This window comes from Pseudopipra pipra, chromosome 3 (assembly GCF_036250125.1).
Source record: "Pseudopipra pipra isolate bDixPip1 chromosome 3, bDixPip1.hap1, whole genome shotgun sequence".
NCBI lineage: Eukaryota > Metazoa > Chordata > Aves > Passeriformes > Pipridae > Pseudopipra > Pseudopipra pipra.
In genome coordinates this window covers 71,170,251-71,186,427 of record NC_087551.1, presented here as the reverse complement: position 1 = coordinate 71,186,427, position 16,177 = coordinate 71,170,251, and the positions used below count along the sequence as shown (strand labels likewise).

Here is a 16,177-nt window from a genome sequence, read left to right as displayed (position 1 = left end):
TCTGGTCAGGATTCCTGAGGCAAGGGGCATAGCTATTAACCTCCTCTTCTGCCCTAAGAGACTTCTTCTCTCCCCTGTCACTGTAACATCCATCTACCAACATCTTACCCTGCCCTGCTTGCTATGAACAGGACAAAATTTGACCTCAAAGATATACTTGAAAACAGATTTTCTATATTTAAACATATTTCTGTGCTAGTCATCATTATTGACACAATATTATGGGCCAGAGATTTAGCTAATTTTAACTGAATATGATTCCACTGATGCTAAACTAATCTAAATCAACAGAGTAATTGGACTCATACACTTAGCACCTATTCTTCTGCTTCAGAAGTTTTCCTTCACCTAGCTTCTTATGAGCCTATAGAAATTTTCCATTTATCCCAAGGGGGAGAGGAGAGACTGCTAACACCGCTAAGTCTTAAACACATTTGCTGGGAACTGAAGCTTTGCCCTTGGGAGCTGCCTGACTCTAGCAGTGTGATCTTATGTTTCAAAACTGCCTGTGTACCTTCTCAGATATATTAAATCAGAAAAAGGATTTCCCAGGGAAAAAAAAAAAAAAAAGGAAAGAAAAAAAAGATTCTCAAAATGGTGAAGTATAAAATGACATACTTCCAGTGTAGCTTTCAGCTCCCACATCTTGCTGCCGGGGTGTGGGAGTGCTAACTTCCGTCTCAGTGGCAGTAAATAGCAGGCTCGTGGTATGCTGCCATAGATCACTGCACACTCTTTGAATCAAAGGAGCAAGGACTGATTTCTGATGGGCTCCTCCTGCTTTTCTATAAAACCTCCTAGGGCATGTGTTTCAAATATGAAATCTGATTCTTGACCCCAATTTAGAAAATAACTACACCTGGTCTGATCTGTAAAGGTAATGAGCATCTAGGGCTGTTTGCAAAGAAAACACATGGCTAGAACTTCAGACAGCAAAAATGGTCATAGCTTGATTGACAGACCCACAGAAATCTGCAGAACCTGTAACTCCTGGAGACTGTAGCCTACCTGACAGCTCCCGGGACCTGAGACCCCTGACTTCAGAGATCATTTTGGTGCTTACTTGCTGTGATTAGTTTTAATTGTATCATGAAATTAAAATTATTTGAACTGAACTAAGCATCCAATCCACACCATTCCCTAAGCTGGTACAACCCACATTCATTTGAAATGATGAGTTACTCATAATACTTTGCCAGGCTTTAAAGACTAATCAGGCACTTTCATACATATATGGTCTAATGCACTTCTTGTTTAAGTTGTTTCAAGGCAGATTTGGCTGTATTCAAAAGTGTTAATATTGAAACAGCCATATGGGGAGACTCTAGCTCCCCCATTAACCTGTTCTTTTGCCATCTAGCTACTGAAGTCAGTGGCCCAGGGAAAGTTTATAGGGGGGGAAAACCACAACTCATAATTAAATACAGAGTCCATAGCAACAAAGACCATAGTAAAACAGACAGGCACTCTTGTAAAAACATCATCTAGAAAACAATTGCTTTTACATGCAGAGGCCAAGATGCTGGACAGGATGTGTCTGATTGCCACTGAAATCTGGTAAGGAGCTAAGCACCTCACAGTCTTTGTGAAGCTTGACCCTGAAACATCATGGCCAACTTCAGTGCAGAGCAGTGAGCTCTGAACAACTGTGGAAAGCTTATAAAGTATTTCTCAGTATTATGAGCAATGAAAGTGGGAGAGAAAGGAACAAAACACTTTTGAGGACTGTGGTTGTTGGACATACTCAAGCAGTGAGCCATAGATTTTAAGATAAAATTAAATTCTTGTTAAAAAAAAAAGGTGGAAGATTGAAGCAAAGCAGAAGTGAAATTCTTTGAGTAAGAAGTCAGGAGGAAATTAGATGATGGCAAGCAAGCCTTTCTGAAGCAATTTTTGCTTCCAGATTACCTGCTGAGCCTCTCCTGAATCTTTTATAGGTCCCGTAGAGTAAAACAGGCAAGTTAAGCATGTGCCTGGGTGCCCCCATAAGTCAAGACCTCATGGCTGAGACCTACTAATCATGACCTTATTTATAGTATTTTGATAATGAGCTGCATTGCACTCCTGAGACCGGAGGTTATGTTTGGAAGCGTGTGATCATCTCGTGAGAGCCGTGAATCAAAGTAACCTCTAACATTTTGCAGAACCCTCAACTATTTAATGTTTGCTTCTACCATGAAAATTACAGCTGATTAAATATCTGGGCTTGGTCCTGTTCAGTACTGGGTGCACTCAGTGCTCAGTGCCTTTAATGCAAGTTGAAGGCCCTCGGAACATTCTGGATCAAGGTCCTGCCTCTGACTCCTTTGCATGGCTTTACTTCCCCAGACACAACTTTGGCTTCTGGAAAGAATGGTATTCCTGTACAACGTGTGTCTCACTTTGTAATGATATCCACCCTGCAGCTGGCTTGCTTTTCCAAGTGTTTCTGAAACATTGCTGCCTTAAATTCGAGCCAAGCTTAAATAACAAATTTTCTAGAGGTAAAGAGGCTGGACTGCATTTACCGAGAGGAGACCCATGCTCTCTGTTGGGCTCCATCTTTCAGTCCCAGTTTTGGACTCTCATGCTGTGTAATGTAATCAACTTCCATTGAGGGACACATTAAAAAAAATAATTTAAAAAATAGGGGGTTTAGGGGTTGGGTAGTGTTGAGTGAAATAACTATGGAGTTCCAACCTCTCTGGAAAGATCTGCATCCCATCATCAGGCGACTGATATTGAAACCTATGGTTAGAGCACTTTTCAGCTATTTATTTGGAGCCCATATGGTTAAATGTAAAACTTTGTGTTGTCTGCTTATGCTCCAAATATTTATAAGGTTTCATGAACCACTTATGCTGCCACTTATAAATTGTGTATCCAAAAGGAGGAGAAAAAGAGCCCTTTCCCACAGGAATTCTCCAACAGAGAGAAGCTTGAACATGATGAGAAAAGATACATGATGAAGTCATTGAAAATTTGAATTCGGACCCTAAATTTCACAGATCAATTAAAATGCCAATTCAGTTTTATTTGAAGCAGTTTATCAATTATTGCTGAAATGTTCTTCTTGGTGGTAAACAGTGTAGTTCCTGTTTTCTTGAGGTGGGAAACAGAGAAAATCTAAAGCAATGGTTGGGTCCAATGCAGGTCTTTCAGTATCAAGCAGTGCTGGTGATAAGGGGGATTCTCTAAGGTGCCCAGCACTGCACTGAGGTCTATGACAGGTCTCACCCACTTGCTCCCTATGTGTTCTGGGGGTTTCCTTTTCCTTTCCCCACAGTATAATCTACATGACATTTTGACCACCTGAGCATGCCCCCTTGCCTTTGGATGAGCCTTAGACTTGAAAGGAACCAGGATGGGGGCTGTGAAAACCAGGGAGAAATGCCACAGAGATGGTGCCAGACATTCAGTCCTGAATGGTTAGGGATGGAGGGTTCGTTAATGGGAAAATGGGAAAATATTGATTGCTTCCTGATAGATGATGCTGAAATTTGCAAATGCTGATTCTGAAAAAAAAAAGAAAAGAAAAAAAAAAGTATGGTTACTATTGTTGTTGTAATTGTTATAATTTTGTGACCCACAATAGCATTTCAGGTTAAAAAATCAGGCCCAAGTGTAACCCAGGTGAGGGGGAGGACTCTCAGAGGGAGGTATGGGCTGTGGCTCAGTAAGACATCCACCCTCACCATCCTCCATACCACTACCAACAGTTAATCTGCCTTTTTCTGGCTATTTAATTGGTTTTAGTGGAGAAATCAACTTGAATAAGAAAATTGAGAAGCACCTCAGAATAGCCAAAAGCCTAGTGGTTTGGGCCCACAGGAGGCTGCTGAAATTCAAGCTGAAGTTTCTATTCTGATTCAGACAAAATCGGAGGCTTAAAGAAGGGTTATCACATCACAGTGGTTGCCTGTTTTCAGGAAAGGAGAGTAGAAACTGTCTGGATTTGGTTTGTATTTTGTTTCAGCTTTTATGTTTTGAGGTTGGGTTTTTTTGGTTTTGTTTTTGGTTTTGTTTGGTTTTGGTTTTGTTTGTTGTTGGGGGTTTTTGTTTGCTTGTTTGGTTTTTTTGGGGTTCTATTTTGTTTTGGTTTGGTTTGAGGTGTTTTTTGTTGTTGTTTTGGGGTGTTTTTTTGCTAAAAGATCCTTGCAAAGTTTCAGCTCTGTTCGAGCTTAGAATGGGAAACTTTGTTGAAAATTTGACTTGTTTTTTTTCAGAGGAAAATCATATATTCTACCACGTCTGCACATCAGTGGGGCAAAACAAACTAGTTACCAGGCTGCCAAACACACTTGTTCTGCACTAACTGGAGGGCGATGGGCTGCCTTGTTTTTGTGGAGATATACCCAGTTATCCTAGTGTAGGTCAGGACTGGCCCTGGCAAACTCTGTGGGCCACTGTAGTGGTCTGCTATAGGGTACACTCTAATGCAGAGATTAGAAATCCAGAACCATGGAGAAATTTTCCACTTTGCATGACCCATGTGCATATCTCAAAGTGCCCCAAAATATAAATCAGAGACCTCCTGTCAGTAAAAGCCTGGAGAAAGATGGTATCATGAGACTGGGCAGGAGGGTCTGGTTGACATTAGTTTTGCCTTTAGTTCACACTGAAAATGAAGGAGATTTTCATAAACTCACTGAGCAATCGTTCTACAAGAGGTTAAACCACATGAAACTTCTTTGATATGCTGAAAAATTATATGAAGAGACTATTTAGAGAGGCTTTCAGGAGATTGCTACTTTGAAAAGAAGAATGTGGTATAGACAGGGAAGGAAAGATGACAACAGCAGGGAAACCAGACAGCAACACCGATGCTGGAATCTGGATAACAACACAAATGCTCATCTTAGCCTACCAAGTCTGGTCTCCTCTGCCTTCCTCCAAAGCTGGTGGATATAGAGACTCTTACCAGATGTGTTTCAGAGCACTGAACACAGTGCCTGCTCTGGAGCACCCCAGGCTGTGGAAAGGAGAATGAAGACACTGGTCCTCTCCTGTTAAAATTCCTGAACCCCTACCGCTGCCCTACCTGTAATGCAAGGAGAGGAAAGGTGAAAGCAGACTGATTCAGTGTTGATCTGCTTTCCCAAAAAGCTTGGAAGTGATGTGAACATGAGGAAGTGAAAATTTAAAACGCTGTGGCACGGGCTCCTGGTGGCAGCTGTTCTGCCCAGGAGAATCCAAATCTGAAGGGGAGAGGAGGTGCAATGCCCCTCAAGTCTGTGCAGAGCAAGTGGTATGGTGAAGCTGTGTTGCTGCCTTCTGGTACAGGGAGGATTTACAGCAACCCAGGCCATTCTCCTCAAGTATATGTCTGGTCTCTGCTGAATTTAGGTAATTCTATTTCCACTGGTTATGAAGAAGAGCTGCATGCTTACCGAGGCTCTAGACTGTACTCCTGTTTTGTCTTTATGGAAATGTATAATGGAGGAAAGAGACTCCTTTTCCCGTTGCCTTATGCTGTATCCCTATCATGGAGCCTGAGGCTGGAACAAAGGAGTCAAGAGCAGACTCTGCTGTTATATACCTGGGGTTTGAATGATGGTCACTGTTTTTGAAAGAGGCAGAGAAAGCTCCATTTCTATCTTGTTTCTTTTCAGTGAACTGGCTGTCTGGTAAATCCAGAAGCATGGACCCCACATTTCCTTGGTGACTCTCAGAGTCTCTTCCACAGTCAAGGTTCCTTTGGTCCATCTTTTTGAGAGATGATTTTCCCTTGGCCCATGCAGGAGCATGAAGAAGAGCCTGGAACTGTATTTCCACCATTTCCTTGCTACATGACAAGGTCATGGTGGCATACATCACTGTTCCTGACTTCACCAGCTAGTTTCAGGGTTCAATTTAATTGAATAAGTTTAGTGAGAGATGGTCCTAACTGTACCAGCAAGGAGTGGAATGTAGATGTAAACTGGTGAAATTTCCCCAAAAGCTTTTCTAGGAACTGATGCAGTAAAGCAGGAGTCAGCATACAACAGACCTTTTGCTTTCCAGTTCATCTTTCTCTCTCAAGGTCCTTCCCTGACTACAAGGCAACTGAATGCAATTGCAGACATGGTGCATCCCTGCAACACTTCAGTCATAGAGCTGGGGGCGTTCTTACTACTTCTTCTGCCTAGGCATAAAAGGACGGCAAATCCCAGGGCTCTTCCCCAATGCGTTTCTTAAAGTCACAATGTCTGCTCAGTTTACATCTCATGTTTCAGTAGGTGGGAGAACCTTAGTTTAATAGCTGACCCAAAGCTGAGGATTCTTAGCGTGCAAGTTCAGAGCAGAAGGAAATCACCACCTTTGAAATCAAGAGTTGGTGCATAAGGACTCTGCTTCTTTTCCTATTCATGCTAAAGGTCTCCCCTGACTTTTGCAATGTGGCATCCTTTCAGTCAGCTCATGGAAAGATAAATCACAGAGTGTTGAAAGGGGAAGGTTTTAATGAAGAAGCTTAAACTGCTTTAAGAATTGCTAAAAAATAAAAAAAATAAAATATATTGGAGAACTATTACAAGTAACAGATGATTCCGGAGTGTTTCCAGGGCTGAGCTTGCTCCCATGCTGACTTTAGCTGCACTCTTGTGGTTTATCATCAGAGCAGTTTCCCTGAGAAAATAATTGCAGTGCCTTTACTCTAGAGCTGTGCATGTCCCAGATGAACTAGGCCTCTTTTAGCACGTCAGCATTCATTGTCTGGGTGAATTAAGTGCTGTGCTAAATTATAGAAACTCTGCCATGCCAGTCCACATCAACAGTTGCCTCAGCCTCTCCCACCCAGTCTCTAATTTTTCCTGAACAATAAGATGTGAATTTGGAGATAGAATTCAATGGAGCGTAGAATGAGAGGGAAGCAACCATGGAAAAAACTGGGTGTGGGTGGGTGTGGGTGCATGCATGTATCCCAAACCATGTCAATGACTTGGCCACCCTGAGGGGGCAGGACCTCACTGGGGAGGACACAGTGTAAAAGCAGCTATTTCTGGTGGCCATCACTGCCAGCAGGAGCATGCTGCCATGCTTGGCACCTGGGGCAGTGTTAGGAGCAGACACATAGGGATTAGTGCTTGGGTGTGAGGGAGCAGAAGAAGGACATTCCCCTGCAGCTGAGCTACCCAACTCCTCAGCATGGAGGGGGAGTGAAGCGAGGAGCACTTCTAGCACTTGGCTCTACCAAGCAGGGCCAAGCTTCCCACCGCAACAGTCTCAGGGGCTGCACAGGACAAAGGGCTATAGGTCTGCAGCAGCACCTGGAAAGAGCTGGCTAGCTGCAGAAAGGGAGCAGGGACGCTTGTGGGGAGGCTTTTGCCTTAGCTGCCAAACTGACCTGCCGTGCTCTAATTCTATGTTGCTCTAGCAAGGATTTAAATCCTCATGTGTCAGGGCATCAAGCAAAGAGGAAGCTCTGTGTGGGTGCAGCCTGTGTCACAGCTGCTGATTGCTCAGCCTCCGAGGGCACCAGTGCGGTTCTCACCTATTTCAGGGAAGCACTGCATCACTATCTGAGCCCTCATAGATGAATCTTTAAGTCACCTGCTTGAGCTGGGTCATCATCCAGTTGCATTATTCTCTTTCCCCCTCTGCACTAACAGTAGGCCAGAAATGAGCCTTCCTGCTTACTGTCTCTGTCACATTTTTCCTGCTGCCTCTTGGATTGGAACTGCAGCCTCCCTCTGACTTCTGTGTGGGCTTTCTACCCAGAATCAGCCCAGCCCTTCTTGGTTTCGGAAAGCAAGAAAAACCCAGTATGTTCACCTCAGCACAACTCACATAAGCTCAACTCCGTGGCTTTATCCGTATGAAAATTCTTCTTTTGTGGCTGATGCAATTTTTCTGTCTGGTCAGCAATATTTGATGTGTGTTGAAGGCAGGTTCAGCTGGGGTGAAGAGCATATGTTGCTCTCCTAAAAAATAATTTGGTTTTTTTTGGGGAGATATAAATAGCTGACTTAATTGTGCTGGTCATCCACACTAGTGTTGGCACGAGGTGCATGACATCAAACTCTGAAGCAGTGATGACTAGTACATTCTCATTTCTTTATAGAACTTTGCATGCTATGCCTGATATGGATTTTTATTCTGTCACTTGATCGCTACAAAGATGCATTCATCAAATGCAATTACTGCCATATGAGCCAGTCAGTGGGGAAGGTTCTTCTCCCCAGTCTGCACTCTCTGTTACACTGAGTCTATCCGCAGTAGGGGAAAACAGACAGAACTTACACAAATAGATAACTGCTCTAGGCAGAAAGCATCAAGAACCACTGAACTTTATGCTCTCCCTCCCAAATCATTTACCTGTCTGTGTTATGCCATGCCATTTGAGACTGGTTAGTGAGGGATGGAAATTCATTTCTGTCAATGTATGGAAAGAGAGGAGCAGGCAAAATACCTGAAGTGCAAAGTGAGGCTTCATACAGACATTACGGGTTTTATTTTCTCTGCTTCCCTTGTAAGATTTCAAGCCAAAGAAGTGACAGAAAGCAGTTGTGTACTTTATGGGGAATACTTAGTAGGTGGATACATCCCAGTTCTCAGTCTAGTTCTTGTTCACAGCTCTCTGTGCACACAAAGAGGCTCATCTTGCTAGGCACATTGGCTGTAAGTGCAAATGTTACTCCTTAACCTAGATGTAGTGGTCTCCGTGCCCTGGCAGTTTATGCTGGTCGACATATTCAATGTGCCTTCCAATCTCTGCTTTGAGAAGGGTGGAGGTTTGGCAATGGGATACAAGCACAGTGTTGAGAGGGATTGCAGAGGAGCCAGTGTGAAGGGGAGGTTGTGGAGCAGACTGAGAAGAAAAATGTGCCCCAGCACCAAAATTAAGGCCGATAAGTACTTCAGAGTTTCAATCCAAATCTGTAGGGGACAGCAGATCCCATCCAAGGAGACAGAGTCCAAAGCTCACTGTGTAGGGAGAAAGGACAGTCCCTGCCAGGTAGCCTACATGGTCAACTGGCAAGGGAAGCAGAAGCACACGAGGCAATGGTGTATCTCCCTGTAGCCCCCAGGCATCAGGAGCTTATAACCACCTGCGTGTCGTTAGTTGCATTAAATTGATGAGGTGATTTGGCTTTTCAAGAACATGATTCCAAAGATTCTTGTGACTCTGGCCTTCACCACTGGCAAAGCTCACCTTATTTTAGGGGAGATATCTTGCAGCTTTCTGAAGAGCTCAAATCATTAAAGCTGTGTTTACTCCATTATTGTTCACCCAATCAAAGCACTAGTGGGCTTCAGAAGGGATTTGTCTGAACTGGTCCTATGGAATTAATCCATTTTGTGCCCTAAAAAATGAGAAAAGAAAACAGAAGCAGTTAGAACCCCACGTCAAATAACAGGAGAGAAATGGACCTGGAAATGACGACCAGGATACAAAAAGGGAACAACTAGAAGGTTAAATCCTTTCCCTAATCCTGTAATCTGCTCTAGCAGGATCTAGAGGGGTTTGTTGTGGTCCATGGAAATATATGTGTTCAACATTGAAAATACCAGATCTTGGCAATTGTTTACCTTAGTGAGAGTAATGCCTGCTTCTTCTTTGGGTCCTAAAATGCCTTTATTTTAATTGTGTTTGTCATGCTAGGCAGTGCCAATCATCATGCTCTGCTGGTTGTGACTCCCTGGTGCTGTAGCTGTTATGGTGGTGGTACAAGACAAGTTGCAGATCATCCCAAGGGAAGACTGAGGAGATTGTGGGATAATTCAGCCTGACCTCACTCATAGCAGCTTGTTTTGCTGTGCTGAGCATACACTTCTGCTTTATAGGACTATGGATTTGGGGAAAGGCCAAGAGGGGCATCTTCAGTTTGCACACACAGCATAAATAGTTCCTACAGATTTAATTCTGTTAGTGGGAGATGAGTATTTACATGACAATGGAGCTGTCTCTGGGTACTGTGCCAGTTTCCTCATGAGACCAGTCAGCCCTGTGGAGCCACTCACCAGCCCATGCAGTGCGTGCCTGTGGGGAGCCCTGGCACATCCCCTGTCCCATCCCCATCCCAGGTGCTGTGGGATCCTCATTCAATTGCTTCCCCTTCTCTGACTCCAGTTTCCTGTCTGTGCTGTGAAGAGCAGTACATTGCAGCTCTGTAAAGCTTCTGCCTCATCCTGTCTACTTGTCCGGTATGAGGCTTTGTGGAATGTGAGCTCAGAGAGTGCCCCTACCTGCCTGCAATGAGTCTCCTGCCACTTGCCCTGACCTCCTCTGCTTGTCTGCTTTGCAGGAGCACTTGCTGACAGGGTACCGTGCATGGAGAAAGGGAGCAGAGCAAACCATGTCACTCCACCGAATGACGCCAGCCGGTCCGCTCACCACCCCCTCTGGCTAAAAGTCCAAGCAAAGAAAGCAGCTTCCTGTCATGAAGCCCCTCCGAGGAAGCCTCGGTCCCACGGGTGCCTTTGACCCAGAAGACAGCACATCATGGACCTACACAGTGTGCTCAGCATTCCTGCGACCACCCTTCTTCTCCTCTTGGAACGCTTTTTCCTCTTGGTTTCTTGCTGGGGGGGATTTTTCACCCAGGTTTCAAAAACCACATGGACCAACATAGGTACTTTTCCCTCACTGACTTGGAAGTTCAGATATTTGAGACTGGACAATGATATGGATTTTTTTTTTAAATTTTTTTTTCCCTTTGAAAAACTGCTGTGGTTTTGCTGCTACACTAAGAATCGTGATTTGCATTGTATGGTTTTGGACCTATTCAAGTTTTGATGGGGGAAAGGGGTAATACTGGAGTGGCAACACTTCAGAGTCATCTCTGTCCTACCCATGATGCACTTTTAAATGAAGAGTTAGAATATTTTATTGGCTAATATGCTTTCCTTGTTATTTTTACAAAGGCCACCTTTATCCTTTCTAATGCCATATTTTCAGTGTTACACTTTTATGGCTTTTAATTTTTGATTTGACAGATGTAAGAAGCAGCATGAATAGTTTATACTGTGGTTTTTCAGAGACTGAATGCCAAGAGAACTCAGTAAATGTTTATTCTTCTCAGCTTTCTCTTTAAATTCCCCTAAATAGCGCCCCATTTGGGAACAGAGCAAGAGTGTTGAACTAAAGACCAAAATTCCCTCAAGGTGTAAAATAATCTGAGGGGAATATTTGCTGGGCGTCACGAAAGACTTGGATGAAATTTCAACCCTGATGGTTTTCAGTGATCCAGGAAGGCAGTGAGACAATCTCTCCATATGCATAGCCCTTTCATGATAATTAGAATGGTATGGACAAACCAATGAAAACAAGGGTAAAGTGAGAAAGATCCCCCATGATTCTGTTTCACTGTTTGCTTTCTCCTGTCATGGTTAAGAGAAATGTGCAATTTGATCCTCAATCAGTGGGTGGAGGATAACAGGGTAGAATTTACTTGTGTGCACTTGTACAGTTGTAGCCAAGAGTCCAAAAGTACACTAGAGCATGTTATACTGGCACTGAATTGGTAAGAGAGTCGTGGAGTATCCCATTCTGACAAATAAAAAAAAAAAAAGCAAAAAAAAGCCAAAAAATAAAAGTAAAAAAAAAAAAAAAAAAAAAGCAACCCATAAAACCCCCACAAAAATCAAAAAGAGAGAAAAAAAAATCGAAAAAAAATATTTCAGATCACCTTGTGATTCAGTGTAACTGTTTACTAACTCAAATAAAGCAATTGTTCACTCTTGAGTGTTCAGAGTACACCTTTTCTATAAGGCTGCTGCGGGGAAGTGAGGAGCAGTTTGCAGGAGCAGTGTCTGCGTCAGCGGTGTTGGGAGCAGGGCAGCAGAGTCAGTTGAACCAGAGCCTTGTAGTGATGGTGCACTATGAGCACTATGTATATACTGTATTTCTATATTTTCCTTTGTACAGTTTCACTTAAGTCAAGCTACTGTTTTACAGGTGCTCCTTATTTATTAGAGCTGTGAAAGCTTGGAAATCACACCGGGCGAGTAAGCTCGCTTTTTAAAAAAAAACAAACAAAAAAAAACCAACAAAAAAAAGAGGGGTGGGGAGGGAATCCAACAACTCCTGAGTCTAAGGAGAGAGCTCAAAAACATCCCGATGAAACATCTTAAAGAGGGCAAGAATCTGAAGCACCCTCAGAGTGCTCTGCTTTCCTTTTGGGCTTGCAACTCTTTTCTCTCTCCCTGACTGGTGTCAGATTTATTAAAACAAAATAAATCTCCAAGAAAAAAAATGCACTTAAATGTGCTGTTGTTTTATTTTTTTTTTCCTTTTTGTGCATGTGGTTATTCATTCCTCTACCTGCCTAATCACAGACAAAAAAAACCCTCAGTCTGAAGTCTTAGAAAAATATGGGTAAGTGTTCTTGAAAGCTGTATCTATGTCCCTTCCATCTTCATGTCTCCCTTGACAGTTCTCTGTTTCTGCAGTATTTAAGGCATGGGGAGAAAAAACCATGCACTCACCACAGTGCAGAGTTAGGCCCTGATCTTGGAGAAGGCCCATGGATAGATGCACTTGCTGCAGCTTCGTTCATTTTGAGGGGATCTATCCAAGCACAATTTGCTCATGCCGCACCTATGGCAGTGTACAGAAGTGTGTTCTGCCTACCTTTTGTGAGGATGGGGCTTTTCCGTGTATGAACTCCCCCTGAAATCACAGGTTCTTCAAAGCACCAAACTCCTCCCAAGCACCCCCAGACCTCTGCAACAGCTATCTTACACAATTGTGTTTGGTTCTCAGCTCTTGGCCAGCACAGCCAGCGCTGCTGATGTAGGGATTGGAAATGTCTGTTGAGCTCTGGAACTATTAGACAGTTTCATTAACCAGCCATGTAAGGCAAACAACAACAGCCTAAGTATGCCTGCTTGGAAGGGCATGTAGAGTAAAGCTTGTCTCCCTATAAACAGCTTGCTGCATCTCTATTTATTCATATGAACTTGGCTGTAAAATCAAGGCTGTGTGTGTTGATTTTGCTTTTGTCAGTGGTCCAGAATTGTTAGCACACATTTTCACTTTTCTGAAAAACAACAGACTCTGTAGAGAAATCTTTCTCTCTGATGAACTGGGTTTTTTTGTTTGTTTCTTTTTTTTTTCCAGAAATGGAATCAGCTTGTCAAAAATCATCAGGACAGCAGAGGCAGAGAAAGTGATCTAGGCTGGAGCTGACTTCACACATTTCCAATGATCACAAACTTACCTTAGCTTTCCTGAAGATTTGCCTGCTTTACACTTTCTTAACAACTTACCCCAAAATTCAGAATGTGAACAACTGCTTTGGACAGCTGAATCAGTTCATTGTTTGTTATTTTAAAAATATCTCCAGCTGCATATATGGGGAGAAATATCCAAGTACACATAAACCTTGAGGAAAATTTAGACCAAATGGTATGATACATTATGCAAGAGAAACCTGCTTTATTTTTGAGGCCAAATCCATCCTTTGTACAATGCCAACAAAATGAATGGAATTACACGAAGGATGTAAAAGTCCTTTGCAATTAGTGGGAACCCAGCAAACTTGCAGAACAGTGCTTGCTTGCTGCTGATGTTATTTATTACTTACTAAGACCTAATAGTCAAGCCAAGCTCTTTCCTGGAGAACTCACTACCAAGGAGCCAAAGAAAATCCTGATGCACTGGGAGATAGAGGGGAAAGTTCCTGCGTGCAACAGCCATCGCTCCAGCTCTTGCACATGCACAGATTTGAGATGCAGAGATTGTCTTCATGACTAGAGAGAAGCAGCTTTGCCTCAGGTGTCTAAGCAGCTGCCCCTGTGTGCATCCCTTCACAGTGCTGGGGCAGAGGAGGAGTTTGCTGTGATCAAGCTGCACGGGTCCTTCTGCTAGCACTAAATTCTCGCTGTCAGCGTGAATTTTGCCCTTGTGATAAGAGGGGGTCTATGTGCTGCAAATGCTCTGCATTAATTTCCTGCTGTGTTTTCTTAGATGATTTTGAGGGCTTTATTTTTTTTTCATAACTACTACACATGACAGTTTTTGAGTGGCCCAATTCCATGAATAAGGATGTCCCTCAAAATGAAAACAATTTGTGCTTTTTCCATGCTAAATTATAGAAATAAATTTGCTTTTTTCAAATAAGTGCTGTGAGCCAAATTTGCAAGGATGCTTATCCAAGTGATATATCCCATTCTGAGGTCCATATTTGGACACCCAAATCAACACTCAGCCAAACACATGCATGAGGCATTTCAGTGCCATTTGGAGTGTCCATATATAGAACTGGATGCCCTAACTTCATTGCCTTTGTTTTAAAAATAGGCCTGGAATATGTAAAAGCATCATTTAATAACAACTATGACAAACATTCTGTGCTCGAACTAAGAGCAAATTTGCTGAGGCTGGTTCAGGTGGATTCCCCTGGAATTGCTCTGGATTTATAGAGGTGTAACTCAGAAAAGAAGCAGTCTCTTAAGTTGCCTTGTCTTCCATTCCCACCTGAAGCTGTCATGATGTTTGGGATCTGTAAATGGGGTTGAATTTGCTTCATATTGATCATAACTGCTTGAATGTTTTGGAATGAGTAGAACATCTTTACATAGGCTTGCACACATTTTATTTGTCCTTTACGTGGTACTAGGCAAAGAAATGCATTGCTACCTTGAGCAACACTGGGACATTTTCCAGAAAACATAGAACACGCCAGCAAAACACAGAACTGTGAAAAACACAGCTGAACAGCTGCTCCTGGCTGTTTGCTTCCAGGAATGGTGGGAGCATAGCCCCTCAGAGGTGCAATGGATGCTGGCTGCAGGACACTGCAACACCTCCAAAGGAGACAGGGTATTTGATACAGGGCTGCCCCTCAGCCTATCATGTTGGCCAGTCAAGCCTTGTTGAGACTTGAACCTCTATGACACTGTGAGGAACAGACCCAGCCACAGCAGAAAAAAAAGAGTAACTTAGGCCGCTGACAGCCTCTTTTCTCAAAGCTGTTCCCTGGTCTCTAAAGCATCACCTACCTGCTGGAGAAGGTAAGTTCCCAGCCATTTCTCCCACTGCTCTACTGAAATAAGTTTTCCAAGGATACACAAGACACAGAGAAGCAGCCAGGACCTTTCCTTACAAATGATGCAAGCATCTAAAAGTTGTATGTCCCTACCCACACACAAGCCCAGGTACTCGACTGTCACAGGATAAGGGGCAGCCTCACCTGCTCCTCCTGCATTGAGTTCTCTGGCATCCAGGCAGCCCACACTTGCAGGTGGGATGCTGCACCAACTGGGGGGGGAAAGCTTGGTTATTATTATCTAATAAGATAGCTGAGAACAGAGATGTGTTGTGATTCCCACCTCTCAGCAGGCCTACTTTTTCTTTGAAAGACCTTGCTGGACCTATTTAGTAAAAGAAAAAGGCTTGAGGAAGAAGCAGTGTTGCCTTCTTTTCCAGAAAATTGTTGTCCTCAGGGGCTTTGCAGAGGGACCAGGAGACTTCTTCATCTGAAGGAATCAAGCCCACATAGGCACATACAAAAGAAGTTGTTGAGAGAGGCTGTTATCCCTTCCCATGTCCCAGGCCAGGATCAGTGTGATATAATCTCTCCCAGCTTGTCTGCTGGGACACAAGCTACACCAAGAAAGGCAGGAGAAGTTCTCTTCACTTCTCAGGAAAGAGGCGCAAATACAATACCCGCAGTGCTGGGAAGAGGAAGCACAGCCCTCCAGTTAGGGCTTGTGGCTTTCTCCTGGAACAAGGGCATTTGCCTTAAAGGGCTTTAGAGTTTCTGCAGTAAATACTGACCCCCTAGAGAGCCCATCTCTGAAGCAAAGGGAACCTTCCCTAAGCCAGCTCTTGGAGTTCTCCTCAGCCTGCTGCAGCCATGCTTTCCTTCACACTTCCTGGGCCCTCAGCACAGGAGGGCAGGCAGCCAAAGAACTCTCTGGGGCAGCAGTGCTGGCAGCATCCCCTAGTCAGCTCTGGAGCAGGGGAGCGTGCCAGGCTGGCAGAATTGCACCAGCAGGTCTGCCCCACATGTGCTGTGTGATGCTGGCCCTTCACACTACCTGTCCTCTCCTTATGGAGTACCTCAGGAGATGTGGTTTCCAGCTCTAGCCAAAGGAGATTGATTTATTGCATCCCAATTGCTAGCGTGGTCTTTGGTGTGACAAGCATTATATGAAACATAATGTTTAGGGGACACACACGCACACACACACACACACACATAACTCAGGAGCAGCCCACTATATAGCTCACAGGTATCTTTCTAAGCATAAGGCTAAGCAGGCGCCCAGG

The 16,177-nt window shown here is 43.7% G+C and overlaps 1 protein-coding gene across 3 annotated transcripts in view; it reads left to right on the top strand.

The window, feature by feature from the left end:
- SOBP (sine oculis binding protein homolog) overlaps positions 1-11,644 on the top strand; it is a 116,779-nt gene extending 105,135 nt beyond the window's left edge. For all 3 annotated transcript variants that reach the window (XM_064649833.1, XM_064649831.1, XM_064649832.1), the window contains one exon: positions 10,206-11,644. The gene's annotated coding sequence lies outside the window, so the exon portion shown is untranslated. The remainder of the gene's footprint in view (positions 1-10,205) is intronic.
- Positions 11,645-16,177: the final 4,533 nt, after the last annotated feature.